General features: G+C 37.1%; 1 long non-coding RNA gene across 1 annotated transcript; it reads left to right on the top strand.

The window, feature by feature from the left end:
- The first annotated feature begins 1,750 nt into the window (after positions 1–1,750).
- On the top strand, positions 1,751–5,738 carry LOC147363909 (uncharacterized). The gene is made up of 2 exons (XR_015133904.1): positions 1,751–3,952; positions 5,517–5,738. It is a non-coding gene; the product is annotated as an uncharacterized LOC147363909 (long non-coding RNA).
- Positions 5,739–16,347: the final 10,609 nt, after the last annotated feature.

The raw sequence follows: 16,347 nt of genomic DNA, 5'->3' as shown, positions 1-16,347 counted from the left end.
TTATTTCTGGGCTGTCTATTCTGTTCCATTGTCTGTTTTTTGTACCAGTACCATACTGTTTTGATACTCTAGCTTTGTAGTATTGTCAGGATTCTTTTGGTCTTTTGTCATTCCATGTAAATTTTAGGATTATTTGTTCTAGTTCTGTGAAAAATATCTTGGGTATTTTGATAGTGATTGCATTAAATCTGTAGATTGCTTTGGGTAGTATGGTCATTTTAACAGTGTTAATTCTTTCAATGTAATAACATGGGATATCTTTTCATTTCTCTGAGTCATCTTAAGTTTCTTTTATCAGTGTCTTATAGTTTTTACACATAGCCACCTTGTTGGTTAAGTGCTGCAGTCCATGAGGGTTGCAAAGAGTCAGACATGATTGAGTGACTGACCTGAACTGAACTGAATGTCCTTCTCTGCTTTCTTTTATGTCCTTTGTTTTAAAGTCTGTTTTTGCTGATATGAGTATTGCTACCCATTCCACCCCCACTTTCTGTTTCCATGTGCTTGAAATATCTTTTTACATCTCAATATTTTCAGTCTCTTTGTGTTTTTTACCCTGAAATGAGTCTCTTGTAGGCAGCACATTGTAGGTTCTTGTTTAATCCAATATGCCGTTCTCTGTCTCTTGATCAGAGCATTTAGTCTATTGACATTTAAAGTAATTATTGATAGTATGTGCTTACAACCATTTTAACCAGTTGTTAAACATAACAACATAAACATAAACAACATAAACAACATAAACCAGTTGTTTATGTTCTTCTTTGTTCATTTCTTCTTTTTGTTCTTTTTTGATAGCCTGGTGATTTTCTTGTATCGTATGCCTGAGTTCTGGAGAAGGCAGTGGCACCCCACTCCAGTACTCTTGCCTGGAAAATCCCATGGACTGAGGAGCCTGGAAGGCTGCAGTCCATGGGGTCGCTGAGGGTCGGACACGACTGAGCGACTTTACTTTCACTTTTCACTTTCATGCATTGGAGAAGGAAATGGCAACCCACTCCAGTATTCTTGCCTGGAGAATCCCAGGGAGAGGGGAGCCTGGTGGGCTGCCGTCCATTGGGTCGCACAGAATCGGACACGACTGAAGCGATGTAGTAGTAGTAGTAGTATGCTTGAGTTCTGTTTAATGTGTGTGTGTGTGAATCTGTTGCATGTTTTTGATTTGTGGTTACCATGATGTTCAAGTCTGTTGACCCATAACTATATCTGCTTGCTTGATGATCATATAAGTTCAAACACATTCTAAAAGACCTGGATTTTTATGCTCCCCTTCCCCACACTTTGTGATTTTGATGTCTAATTTTACAAGTTTATGCTTAGCCTTGTGCTGAATGATTAACACAACCCTTTTCTGTTGGCTGTGGTTATAATCACTTTTACCAAAGTTTTTATATTTTTGCCTTTTTTATTGGACTGTTCCCTTTCCAATAGATTCTTGTTTCATCTCTATTTAAAGAAGACCTTTCACTATTTCTCTTAGGGTTGGTTTGTGTGTGTGAGTGTGCTCAGTCTTGTCCAACTCTGCAACCCTGTAGCAAGACTGTAGCTTGCCAGGTTCCTCTGTCCATGGAGTTTTCCAGGGAAGAATGCTGGAGTAGGTTGCCATTTCCTCCTCCAGGGGATCTTTCTGACCGAGGGATCAAACCCATGTGTCTAGCATTGGCATTGGCAGATGGATTCTTCACCACTCACTAGTGCCACTGGGGAAGCCCAGGGTTGATTTAGTATTGCTGAATTCTTTTTGTTTTTGCTTGTCTGAGAAACTCTTTATCTCTCTATTCTAAATTCTTCTGTTTTAAATATTTTGAGTCATAGAGTAGTCTAGGTTGCAGATTTTTCCCTTTCAGGACTTCAGCTATATCATGCCCCTCCTGGCCTGCAGAGTTTCTTCAGAGAAGGTTTCACCCAATTTTTAGGCTTTTACAAAAAAAAAAAAAAAAAAAATATATATATATATATATTGATTTTCACATACAGTAATTTTTGATCCAGTGTATAATATGAAATTGGCTGACCACAGAAATCATTTCTATTCATGTTCTCTTCCTCCCTTCTCACTTATAGTTTGATATTGTTATCCTGTTCCTTAAAACAGCAAACTAAACTGCAGTTTCTATATACCAAAATATAAAGTAGTCTGTGGTGACTTAGCAAAAATGAATTAAATTAGTTTAGCAGAGTCTTTGTGGAATCAGGCTTGACTGTAATTATTGTATGACCTTCTGCAGTAACTAAGCCTCTCTGTATTGCTAAGACCACCGCATATGAATGTTGGGAAGATCAAAGGTACTAGAAAGTGCTTTAATAAGTATTTGGTGGCAAGTAATTTATTATTACTAATTATTAGTATTATATTACTAGTTAATTATTAATAAGTAATTTATTAATTATGGTAAGTATACAACAGCTATATCAGTGATGTCCAAACAGGTGGAATGTCTCTAACTCAGTTGTAGAACACTACCATTAGATTTTAATAATGATGCCAATGGTCAGTGATTACTTTTCTACAAAAACTTTGGCAAAGCTTTAGTATTTCAAGTGGTGAATACAAAATATAATTATGTGCTATCATGAGTTAAAAGTTAAGGTGAATGATAATTTATTGGTTGAATTCATCAAGTTGCTTACTCACATATCCAATTATATATAGCAAAGTTACTTGTGAACTTGCCCATTTACAGTCCTAGTTTTAGGACTCTGACCCATAGCTATATGGCAAAAATATGGAAAGATGTATATGCAGGACTATTCATTGTGAGACTAATTGTAAACTGAGAGAATGGAAATACCCCACATGTGCATAAAAGGAGATTGGTTGGATGAGCAGTAGATTACTGTGCACTATGACAAGAAATGAGGAATATCTCTATGTACCACTGTGGAATGATCTTTGGGATATAGTGTTGAGTGAAAATAGGAAAGTATTCTTTGTATGCTACCTTTTAAGAAATAATCATAAAATATGCACATATATGTTTGCTTACATTAAAAATTAGAAAGGGAAAGATAAACCATAATTTTTTAAAAATAAAGTTACTTATAAGAACAATGAGAAAATAGTGTATAGAGGACAGGAATAGAAGCTGGCTTATACAAATATACTGAATTATTTAGATTTGACTCTGGAAACAAATACTTATAAAACAAAATTAACTTTTGAGAAAAATCCCAAAATTGAAAACAAAATGAAGCAGATTATTAACAGAATGTTCCCTAACACACAGAGAAGAACTTTTTCAAGTGACTTGAAAAACACAGTAGTTAGATTGTATATCTGCAGTGGAATATTCTCTAAGGACAAACATATCAAAAGATTATTTTCACTTTTTTTAGTAGTTTTATTGGTGGTAGTAATGTTGTATATGTATTCTTTTTTTAATGTGATGTGTAAGATAAAGAAAATGAGTACTTTATATGATGTTCTAATTAAAAAGAGTGAAAAAGTTGGCTTAAAACTCAACATTCAGAAAACTAAGAACATGGCATCTGGTCTCATCACTTCATAGCAAATAGATGGGGAAACAGTGAGAGACTATTTTGGGGGCTCCAAAATCACTGCATATGGTGACTGCAGCCATGAAATTAAAAGACACTAGGTCCTTGGAAAAAAAGCTATAACCAACCTAGACAGCATATTAAAAAGCAGAGTCACTTTGCCAACAAAGGTCAGTCTAGTCAAAGCTATGGTTTTTCCAGTAGTCGTGTGGATGTGAGAGTTGGACTATAAAGAAAGCTGAGCGCCAAAGAATTGATGCTTTTGAACTGTGATACTGGAGAAGACTCTTGAGAGTCCCTTGGACTGCAAGGAGATCCAACCAGTCCATCCTAAAGGAAATCATTGAATATTCATTGGAAGGACTGATGCTGAAGCTAAAACTCCAATACTTTGGCCACCTGATGCAAAGAACGGACTCATTGGAAAAGACCTTGATGCTGGGAAAGATTGAAGGTAGGAGAAGGGGATGAATGAGGGTGAGATGGTTGGATGGCATCACTGACTCGACAGACATGAGTTTGAGCATGCTCCAGGAGTTGATGACGGACATGGAAGCTTGGAGTGCTGCAGCCCATGGGGTCGCAAAGAGTTGGACATGACTGAGTGACTAAACTGAACTGAATTGAATTATGCCCTTCCAATCATTCTTGAGAATCTGGAGTCCCAACATAGGAGAGATTTAGATTTAAGATAGAAGAGGCTGAGTGAAAATTCTATAGTCCTGAATTTGAAATAGAGATATCATGAGGTATTTTGTCTTAAATTTTTCTCCCTGGCTCTGAAAAAGCCTGGGAACAAGAACCAAGCCAGTAGCAATGAGTACACCTAGTACCTAGATTATGATACTTCAAGACGAGTTTTCCTTGGAGAAATATCTTACTCTGATTCTAGGTCAAGAGCAGGAAACGTCTTTTTTTTTTTTTTTTTTAAGCAACTAAAATCCAAATTTGGTATATTTTAACTTATATACATAGTTCTGAAAAAGCCTAGACGCTTCACTGGTGATCACCCCAGTATACATGATAACTTCTAGCTCCAAGTTATAATCTTACAGTACCATTTTCCACTAAGAGGAATCAGAACTGCTTGAAAATAGTTCTGACTCCAGGACTGGGGCAAGAAAAATACTAATTTTAACCAAATTGCCTTATTGCAATGTGAGTGTGTGGGTACTCAGTTTTGCTGGACTCTGCAACCCCATGGAACTGTAACCCACCAGACTCCTCTGTCCATGGGATTTTCCAGGCAAGAATACTGGAGTGGGTTGCCTTTTCCTCCCCAAGGGGATCTTCCTGACCCAGGGATCAAACCTATGTCTCTTGTGTCTCCTGCATTGGCAGGCAGATACTTTACCACTGAGCCACCTGGAAAGTTCTTTTAGTATTGCCCTACTTAATACAGAATGAACCTGGGATATCTTTTCATACAGCTAGCACTGAAGTATATTGGTTCTCTAGAGCTGTTGTAACAAAATAGCGCAAACTGAGTGACTTAAAGCAACAGAAATATATTGCCTCATAGTTCTGGAAGCTTTAAGTCTAAAATCTAGCTGTCAACAGGGCCGTGCCCTATTTGACACTCTGGTTAGAATCTTTCCTTGATTCCTCCCAGCTTCTGGTTGTGGCTAGCAACCCCTGGAATTCTTGTATCAATAAGATTGTTCTTGCAGCAAGTTGAACTCCATCGAATATTTATATTTGTTAATTTATAATGCTGCTAAAAAAATGAAAATTCTGATTGGTCACCATTGGAGAATGGTAGGGAAACAATTCATCATCTTGAAGATTGGTAAATAAAAATAGTCAAGCATTTCCAGCTTTTCCTATGAACTGTACACCAAGTATCAAATAGTAGATGTCCTGGTTTGACTGGTAGCCTCCCAAAAGATATGTTCATGTTCTAATCCTTATTTATTTATTTGGAAAAAGGGTCTTTGCACGTATAATTAAATTAAGGATTTTGTGATGAGATCATTACCATGGTACACCCTAAATTCATTGGCAAATGTCTTTATAAGGGACAGAGAAATGAACAAACAGGAGAGGAAGAGGAAATGTAACTACAGTGGAAGAAATTGGAGCAGTACAGCAACAAGGAATGCCAACGGCTAACAGAAGTTGGAAGAGACAACAGAGTTCTCCTTTAGAGCCTCTGGAGGAAGTATGTCACTGCCAGCATTTTTGTTTTGGACTTCTGGCCTCCAGAACTACGAGAATAAATTTCTGTTGTTTTTAAGCCACCAAGTTTGTGGTTATTGCAAAAGCCTCAGGAAACCAGTACAGTAAATAAGAGGATGTTTCTCTTTAAAGAAGTAGCTAATAAGCGAATAAAGAATCATAAAATATCACCGTTTCCCAAACTCTAATAAATTAAGAGATAGACACTGACATCTGCCAGCATCATAAAAAGGAAAATACCCTGACATTGTGTCCTTCTTTTTTTAAAAAATTAAGTATTTATTTATTTGATGGCTCAGGCTCTTAATTGTGGCATGTGGGATCTAGTTCCCTGACCAGGGATCAAACCCAGGCCCCTGCACTGGGAGTGCAGAGTCTTAGCCAGTAGGCCACCAGGGACATCCCTGTCCTTTTTTAAAAGTTTTTAAAAACTTTTTATCCAGATATTATGTGCTTCTTGAAGAAAATACTACCACCTGTAAAGTAGTCTTACTCACACTCCTACCGCCCCAAAATATAAACCCTGAATGTGATCAAGCGTCTATATCCAACTAAAATTTACAAAAAATACAGAGGATGCAGGGACGTTTAAAACTATTTGTGTCAAAAATGCAATCATTAAAATCCAGACCCTGAGAAGGTATGGGATAAATGATGTCTCTTCTTCAACAAACAATTTCAGAAAGAGAGTGGAACTTTCAGGCTTAAGACATTTAAGAGACTTAACAGTCAATCACAATACACAGAACTATAAACTATAAAAGATGACAATTTGCAAGACAACTGGAAATTTGAACACTTACTGGATATGTGATGAAATTAAAGGAATTATTAAATGAAATTTTCCACTAAAGAATTCAAAATAAGCCCAGTGAATCATTTACAATCAAATGGTTCTTTATCCATACAGCAAGGCCTGGTATTGTAAATAATATTAAACATTTTGTTTAATTACACAGGTTTCCTGTTTCTCTGATTCTTGGATCTCAGCTGCAAGTTGAGCAGCTGTGATTTGGGACAGTTAGAAATGCTGAAGAGTAAGGTGCTTGCTTATCTTTCTAATGGCCAGGTTTTCTTTGATTTACCTACGAACTTCATTGTTCCTGTATCTTCAACTTGAAAGAGGTTTGAAGGATAACTACACAGACAATTTTCTAATAAAATACATCATAGCAGGTAAATTAAATCTTAATCTACAAACTATATCTTAGAGAATTATTACTGAAACTAGATGGGCCAATTTCAGTTCTGCAAAACCTACCTTCCTCTGATAGTAAAGGTAGGAGAGATTATAAGAGGGGAGGTGGCAGAAAGATTATTATAGATTTCAGACCATAATGGAAGCAAGGAATGTGTAAATACTGAGGGCTGGTATTTGATTTAACAAGGGTTTCTTGGAGGAAATCAAGATGCATAGTTCTAATACCTTCTTGAGAACAAGGGTCTGCATTAAATTAGGATGGTTCCTCAAAGTAAGGAGATGGCCAGGAGGCACAAAGAAAGGACGTTTAAACCGGAAAAAATGGAGGTTTTAAAAAAGATGAGGAATTTGCCATCTTGTGTTCCCTGCCAAGCTGAGAAGCAATAGTGAATTTACTCTAAAAAACATGCAACCTCCTTTAAAACTTGTAATAGTCCAATGAGACAGGTAATATTATCGCTTTGTTATGGATAGGAAACAGACTCGGGTTAAGCAGTGTCTTGCCAACATATTGCTGTTTTCTCATGAAGTGTTAGAGGTCCAAGTTCAAAGCTCTTTCCACCTGTCTTAGAAATAACAAGTTATCAATCAAGGAAGATGTGAAGGATTTGAATTAAATCATGTTGGTCCCTGTTGTCGTCGTTGTTTAGTTGTGTCTGATTCTTTTGCAGCTCCATGGACTATAGCCTGCCAGGCTCCTCTGTCCATAGGATTTCCCAGCAAGAATACTGGAGTGGGTTGTAATTTCCCTCTCCAGGGGATCTTCCAGACCCAGGAATCTAACCTGTGTCTCCTGTGTTAGCAGGCAGATTTGTTACTGCTGAGCTACCAGGGAAGCCCCTGTGCTGGTCCTTAAGCTTGTCAGATACATGTTAATTATATAATGTGTTAAACTTCACTTGGGAGAAGAAACTGTAACATATTCAAAGTTGGAGACTTTGTTCCAATTAAATGTAATTGCATCTGTAAAAAGCATCATCAAAAGCATTTATTAAATCATTTAAATAACTGATTTCTCTGTTTCTACATTAGTTGAAAATCATCCATTTCCCATTCAAAATAGCATTTACTCATTTACAGAATTTGACAAGAGTGGTCATTTTCTAGCAAGTATTTCTAATCAAAACCTTTCTGTCTTAACTTTACAATTATATTTTAAATGCTTTCATAAAACAAGAGAATGGAGGGTGACTTTTTAGTGGTAGAACATTGGGAAGGAGAAGGCTTTCTATTTTACCTGATGAACCAATAGTATAGCTCCCATTGTGTAGACAGGAAAATATAATTAAATTGGGTCTGTGCCAATGTCATTGCACAATAAATTAGAAGAGGCCATGTATATTGACTGGAATAATGGAATAGCAGTACTCAAGAGCGTGAACTTTGTAATTACATAGACTAAGATGCTTGTCCTTATTCCAGGCATAGACAAGTTACCTCATCTGTAAAATGGCAGGCAGTGAAATTAATAATTCTCTACTTTAGAGAACTGTGGGAGGACTAAGAGATAGTACATGTCAAGCCCTCTATCTAAGTGATTGGCACAAAGTAGGTCCTCCATAATGATTAGAGATGAGGATAATATTGATAGCACTGAAAATTAAATGGATTCTATTTTGTCCTTGCCTAGATCATGTTAAGCAGTGGAGTGGAATAAAAATTAGGAATCAGAACATACTTCTGAACTGAGTTTGCCAATACATATCTATCTTTGAACATGTGAGTTTTTTCCATCTGTAAAATTAGAATCAAAAAAGAAAGTAATTCCAGGTTTGAGATAAAACACATACTACACTCTAGATACCAGTTCTTGAGGATAGATCATTTGAATAACTGATTTCTCTGTTTTCACTTCAGTTGAAGATCATCACGTTTCCTAAAATGACTCAGATTATTTAAAACTGAGACATTATATAAATCTCTAGTCAAGAGTTATAATTGCTCATTTGTGAAGTGTAGAATCCATTATCAGTTCAGTTCAGTCAGTCATCTCCGACTCTTTGCGACCCCATGAATCACAGCACGCCAGGCCTCCCCATTCATCACTAACTCCTGGAGTTCACTCAAACTCATGTCCATTGAGTCGGTGATGCCATCCAGCCATCTCATCCTCTGTCGTCCCCTTCTCCTCCTGCCCCCAATCCCTCCCAGCATTAGAGTCTTTTCTAATGAGTCAACTCTTCGCATGAGGTGGCCAAAGTATTGGAGTTTCAGCTTTAGCATCATTCCTCAGTAAATCTCAAATGATAAGTTTTCAGGCTTCAGATATATTGTCAGATCACAGATCAGATCAGTCGCTCAGTTGTGTCCGACTCTTTGCGACCCCATGAATCGCAGCACGCCAGGCCTCCCTGTCCATCACCAACTCCCGGAGTTCACCCAGACTCACGTCCATCGAGTCAGTGATGCCATCCAGCCATCTCATCTTCTGTCGTCCCCTTTTCTTCCTGCCCCCAATCCTTCCCAGCATCAGAGTCTTTTCCAATGAGTCAACTCTTTGCATGAGGTGGCCAAAGTACTGGAGTTTCAGCTTTAGCATCATTCCTTCCAAAGAAATCCCAGGGCTGATCTCCTTCAGAATGGACTGGTTGGATCTCCTTGCAGTCCAAGGGACTCTCAGGAGTCTTCTCCAACATCACAGTTCAAAAGCATCAGTCCTTCAGTGCTCAGCCTTCTTCACAGTCCAACTCTCACATCCATACATGACCACAGGAAAAACCATAGCCTTGACTAGACGAACCTTTGTTGGCAAAGTAATGTCTCTGCTTTTCAATATGCTATCTAGGTTGGTCATAACTTTCCTTCCAAGGAGTAAGTGTCTTTTAATTTCATGATATTTTGAAATTTCATGAAATTTTCATAAAACTTTCATGAAATTTCAAAATATCAATTTCCATAAAATTTCATGAAATTTTAATTTCAGATATATTGTAGTATGTGATAAAAATCAATACTGTTATTTGGCCACAGGATGGCAAAATACACCTGAGCCTGGATAGAATACAAGACTAGGAAACCACAGTCCCTAGGGTAGTATTTCATTTCCTTTTCATATATTTTGTTGTCTCCTTAGTGACATTTATCACTAACTGTGGTTTTATTTTCAAAAGATAGAAATCATCACATATTTCCTTCTTCAGTTCAGTTCAGTTGCTCAGTCATGTCCGACTCTGCAACCCCATGAACTGCAGCATGCCAGGCTTCCCTGTCGGTCACCAGCTCCCAGAGTTCACCCAAGCTCATGTGCATCGAGTCAGTGATGCCATCCAACCATCTCATCCTCTGTTGTCCCCTTCTCCTCATGCCCTCAATCTTTCCCAGCATCAGGGTCTTTTCAAATGAGTCAGCTCTTCGCATGAGGTGGCCAAAGTATTGGAGTCTCAGCTTCAACATCAGCCCTTCCAATGAACACCCAGGAGTGACCTCCTTTAGGGTGCACTGGTTGGATTTCCTTGCATTCCAAGGAACTCTCAAGAGTCTTCTCCAACACCACAGTTTAAAAGCATCAATTCTTCAGCTCTCAGCTTTCTTTACAGTCCAACTCTCACATCCATACATGACCACTGGAAAAACCATAACCTTGACTAGACGGACCTTTGTTGACAAAGTAATGTCTCTGCTTTTTAATATGCTGTCTAGGTTGGTCATAACTTTCCTTCCAAGGAGTAAGTGTCTTTTAATTTCCTTCTTAATTCTTGCTAATTTTAGCAAATGACAACACAGTCAAGTCTAAATCCCTTCTTTCTCTTTGCCCTTTTCCCTTAAGTTCTATTAACATATTATACTTTTCTTTCTCCCTCCCTTTTCTTCTCATAGTCTCCGTTTCTCTCTTTGCTTTTATTTTTCCTTTTTAATGCAATAGTTACAGAATGGTAAACATAGCCCTTGTTCAGTGACCTTGATGTAGTTTCATCCTCCTAATAACGGCTTCAAAAAATCAAATCAGAGTTCCTGTCCTTTAAGAAAGGTGATTGGATGATTATCAAATACAGACCATTTTGAAAGTCTCAATTTGTTCTTAGTCTCTATTTAGCCCTCTTAATTTTAACCTTAGCCAATCATAACATTTAAAAAATATTTTGTTGAGAGTGGGAGGGCAGCAAAATGAGGAATGTTAAATTACTAAAACCATCAAATAAAAATTATAGAAAATAAAAATGGAATTCCTGTGTTCCTGTCTCTGCTCAGACCTCTCAGTCACACCTGTGTCTTCCCTGCACGTATCTCTAGATAGGTAAATATGATAATGGAATCATGCTTTAAATTTTAGAGGCAACTTGCTTTTTTTTATAGATCCAGTCTATCACAGATCTCTTTCTAGGCTAGTGAATTTCAAGCTGACTCAAGTGTTTTTAGTGGCTGCATGGAATTTCATAGTATGAATATGCAGTACTGTATTCTCTTGAAAAGTACAGTTAGACTCTTCCCCCCCACCCCAACTATTTTAAACACTGCTGCAACAATATCCTTGTGCATTCCCCTGTATATACTTCTGTTACTATCTTTGTAGGATGGATTGTTAGAAATGGAGTTTATGAGTCTTAGGATTTCCACCTGTTAAGTATTCATCAGTAGTCACAAGTCAAGCCAGTCCACAGGTTGTCCCTGCTGCCTCTTTGACTTTGTAAAATCCCACAAAGCTATCCTGTAAAATTGGGACCAACTTCTGTTTTCTTTCCTCTAGAAAAAAGTTCTTTACCTTTTTCTGTACCTTTCTTCATACCACACACTTAAATGTCTCCACAGATCTTTATCTTTTCTTCCTTGCTGGAGAAATCAGCTCTTGAATCCTTTAATTCCTTCCATCATTTTCCCTATCATTATTTCTCTTTTTAAAAATCATTAGAAAAGTAATAATATTTGATACAATTACTTGTGTATTTTGTTCTGACATACATTTTAAAGGGAAAATTAAGACAAACATTTTCCCAGTGTTCTTTATTCGGGTACTTATTTTTCTTTCATACAAAGAGAAAGATTAAGCTGTACCTAATTCTAAGGTCTGGAAATAATATCTTTTCTACATTGTGTACATATTCTCCTTTTTTGGAAAGTTTTATAATTACATTTTTGACTCCCACTAGACTTTTCTTCCATTCATTCAACAAATATTTATGGTGCATCAAGTCCTGTTCTAGGCCAGGAGGGCACACACAGAGCAAAGCAGACCAAATTCCCTTCACCCGTGAAGCTCATAAGGCTGGAGAGACACAATAGATGAGGTACATAAATAGAACATTATGAAGCATGTTTGGTCATTGTAGAAACTCAGGTAAGAAGAGTGGAGATAGACTGATCATGTGTTTTGAAAAGAGACACAACGAGGCTTGCTTGGGGTAGAATATGAAGCTTAGAAAAATGAACAATTGAAAACACCTCATAGGTTTCTATTAAGCAAATGAGAGAATATTGGTGCCCTATTATACTAAGGTTGGGGAGAACTGAAGGAAAGACATGTTTGGATGAGAAAAGTTATGCTTTGGTTAGGTTTAGATGTCTGTTGAACATTCAGATGGAGATAATAATAAGCCTGAATATGAGTTTAGAGCTCAATAAACTCACCTGGAGATAAAGATTTGTGAATCATTTAGCATATACAATTATTTATAGCCATGGAATGTATGAGATCATGGGTGGAGTGTAAAGGGAGAAAGTGGAAGCATGCTGATATTTAGGGAATAGACCTAGGAGAAAGAGCCAAAAAACACAACTGGGAAGGAGCAGGAAATGATGTAGCATATAAACCAGGAGAGTGGGACGAAGAATGAAGGCTGGATATAGGCACCAAGGGAAGAGGATGTTTCAAAGAGAGTGCTTCTTGCTGTCCAGTGGTGCTAAGAAGCAAGCAAGATAATGATAGAAAAAAAATCTTGGATTTATCAAGTTGAAACACTTTGGGAAAAAACCATTAAGGTGTAATGATGGAGACGGAAAATAAATTGGAATGAGTTGAGAAGAAAATAAGTGAAAAAATGATGAGAACAAATATAGACAATTTTTTGAGAAGCTTTGTTGTTAAAACACAGAAATAGGATTGTATTTGGTGGGAGTGGCCACCTCATGCGAAGAGTTGACTCATTGGAAAAGACTGATGCTGGGAGGGAATGGGGGCAGAAGGAGAAGCGGACGACAGAGGATGAGATAGCTGGATGGCATCACTGACTCAATGGATGTGAGTGTGAGTGAACTCCGGGAGTTGGTGATGGACAGGGAGGCCTGGTGTGCTGCGATTCATGGGGTTGCAAAGAGTCGGACACGACTGAGCGACTGAACTGAACTGAACTGAATCTCCTACCCTTATGTTGCCCCTGCATAGCCACTGTTAGTTCTCTATATCTGTGAGTCTTTTTTTGGTTGTATTTTGTTATAGTTTTGTATCTTAGATTACACACATAAGTGATATCATACAGTATTAGTCTTTTTCTGACTTAATTTCACTTTGCAAAATTACCTTCCAAGTCCATTTGTGGTTGCAAATGGCAAAATTTCCTTCGTTTTTATGACTGAGTAGTATTCCATTATACTTCACACCTTATTTTCTTCACCTGTCTGTTGATGGACACTTAATTTGCCTCTGTATCTTGACAATTGTAAGTAACACTGCTATGAACATCGGGGTGCATGTATCTTTTCAAATTAGTGGCTTCATTTTTTCCAATATATGTCTACGAATGGAATTGGCGGGTCATGTGGTGGTTCTATTTTTAGTTTTTAAATAAACCTGTTTTCCACAGTGGCTACACAAATTAACATTCCCAACAATGGTGTTCAAAAGTTCCCTTTTCTCAACATTCTTGCCAACATTTGTTACTTGTATTCTATTTGATGATCACTATCCCAGCAGGTCTGAGGTGACATCCCTGCGGTTTTGATTTTCATTTCCCTGATGATTACCAGTGTTGAGCATCTTTTTCTATGCCTGTTGGCCACATGCATGTCCTTTTTGGAAAAATGTCTATTCATTTCTTTTGCAGATTTTTTTAATTGGGTGGTTTGGGTTTGGGGAGGAGGTTGTTTACTTGTTGATGCTGAGTTGTATGAGCTGGATAAGCTGTATATATAACATTTGGGATATTAACCACTCACAAATAATACAATTTTCCAAGTTTTTCTCCCATTCAGTAGGTTGTCCTTCCATTCTGTCAATGGTTTCCTTTCCTGTGCAAAAGCTTTTAAGTTTGATTAGGTCCTATTTGTTTATTTTTACTTATAATTCCTTTGCTTTAGGAAAGAGAGCCAAAAATATACCGGTGTGATGTATGTCAAACAGCATTCTGCTTATGTTTTCCGCTAGGAGTTTTATATTATCCAGTCTTACATTGAGGTCTTCAGTCTACTTTGAGTTTATTTTTGTGTATAGTGTTAGAAAATAGTCTAGTTTCCTTCTTTTACATGTAGCTGTCCAGTTTTCCCAGTGCCACTTACTGAAGAGACTGTCTCTTCTCCTTCGTATAGTCTTGCCTTCTTTGTCATAGATTAACTGACCTTAAGTGCAGGGTTTTTCCCCTAGTCTATCTGTTCTGTCCCATAGATCTACATGTCTGTTTTTGTGCCAGTACCATATTGTTTTGATTACTATAGTTTTGTAATATAATGTGAAGTCAGGGAGCCTGATTCCTCCCGCTCTGTTCTTTCTCAGGATTGTTTTGGCTATTCAAGGTCTTTTGTGTTTCCATACAAATTTTTGAATTATTCTAGTTCTGTGAAAAATGCAGTTGGTATCTGGATAGGGATTGCATTGAATCTGTAGATTGTGTTCAGTAGTATGGTATCATTTAGGATCTCTGTTGCCTTATTGATTTTCTGTTCAGAAGATCTGTCCATTGATGTATGTAAGCCTGAAAAATGTTTTCCTATTATTGTATTCTTATCATTTCTCCCTTTATATCTGTTAGTTTTTATGTATTTGGGTGTTCCTATATTGGGTGCATGTTTGTTGACAAGTATAATTTCCTCTTAGTCATCCTTTTATCATTATATAGTGTCCTTCTTTATCTTTCTTTATGGCCTTTGTTTTAAAATCTGTTTTGTCTGATATGAATATTATGACCCCTGCTTTCTTGTAATTTCCATTTGCATGAAATATATTTTTCCACCCCATCACTTTTAATAGGTGTGTGTCTTTTGTCCTAAAGTGAGTCTCTTGTAGGCGGCATATTGTAGGATCTTGTTTTTTTAATCCAATCTGCCACTCTTTTGACTGGAGCATTTAATTCATTGGCACAGAAGGTAATTATGAGAGAGAAGTATTTACTGTCATTTTAGACCTTATTTTCCAGTTGATTTTGTATTTCTTCCTTGTTCCTTTTTCTTTTTCCTTTTGTGATTTGCTGATTTTCTTTTGCATTATGCTTATGATCTTTTCTTTTGGCTTTTCTGACTGTGTTGTATGTTTTTGATTTGTGGTTACCCTGTTTTTTCAAGTATGTTAACCCTTTCCTATATATACTTTCATTAGACTTAGAAAAATAGGCTCAAACACCTTCTAAAAAAGAGTTACCTTTTCTTAATCTCTTCCCCCACATTTTATGATTTTCATGTCCTCTTTTATATCTTTGTGTTTGTCCTTTTGCCATTCATTGTGGTTATCACTTTCACAAAGATTTTTTGTTTGTTTTTTTAATCTGAAGACTGGTCTATTTAAGTAATTTACTTTTCAGTTGTAATTTCTTCTTTCCAATAGATTACTACTTTTCTTATATTTATAAAAGATCTTTCAATATTTCTTTTAGGAAAGGTTTAGTATTGCTGTATTCTTTTAGTTTTTGCAGATCTGAAAAATTCTTTATCACTTCTATTCTAACTCATAAACTTGCTGGGTAGAATATTTTGATTATAATATGTCTTAGTGTAGGTCTCTTTGGATGCATCTTGTTTGGGGCCTTCTGTGCTTCCTGTACCCAAGTGTCTCTTTCCTTCTTCAGGTGTGGGAAGTTTTCAGCCACAGTTTTTTTTCAGTTTGTTTTTGACTCCTTTTTCTCTTTCTTCCCCTACTGCAGTCCCTAATATGCATAGATTGGCAAGCTTTATGTTATTCTATAGGTCTCTTACATTGCTTTCATTTTTTTTTTTTTTCATTTGGTTTTCTGTCTGCTGTTCTGATTGGGTGATTTCCATTATTCTGTCTTCCACTCAGATATCCCTTAGGCACTGAGTTTCCAAAGCCGACATGAAGGCATAAATCTGCACACCTCAGGTTTCAGCCCCACTGCCGCATGTGGGCAGTCTGCTGGTGCTCTCCCCGAACTTGTAGAGGTGGCGCCAAGTCTTCCGAGAGTGTGCGGGAAAAGAGGATTTTATGGAGACCTCGGTCCCTTCCTTCCATGCTTATTAACAAAGGCACTTCACTTTTATGGTGGGCCTATCTCCACTTCATTTATATTTTTTCTCTGGGCTTTTATATTGTCCCTTCATCTGGGATATAACTTTCTGCTGTTTCATGATGATTAACTTTCTGTAATATGGTGTTT

Source organism: Bos grunniens, chromosome 10 (genome assembly GCF_055505025.1).
Source record: "Bos grunniens cultivar Pamir isolate PY7600 chromosome 10, Bosgru_T2T1.0, whole genome shotgun sequence".
In the NCBI taxonomy this organism is placed as follows: Eukaryota; Metazoa; Chordata; class Mammalia; order Artiodactyla; family Bovidae; genus Bos; species Bos grunniens.
Note: the sequence above shows the minus strand (reverse complement) of the source record. Positions and strands in the feature narration are given on the sequence as shown.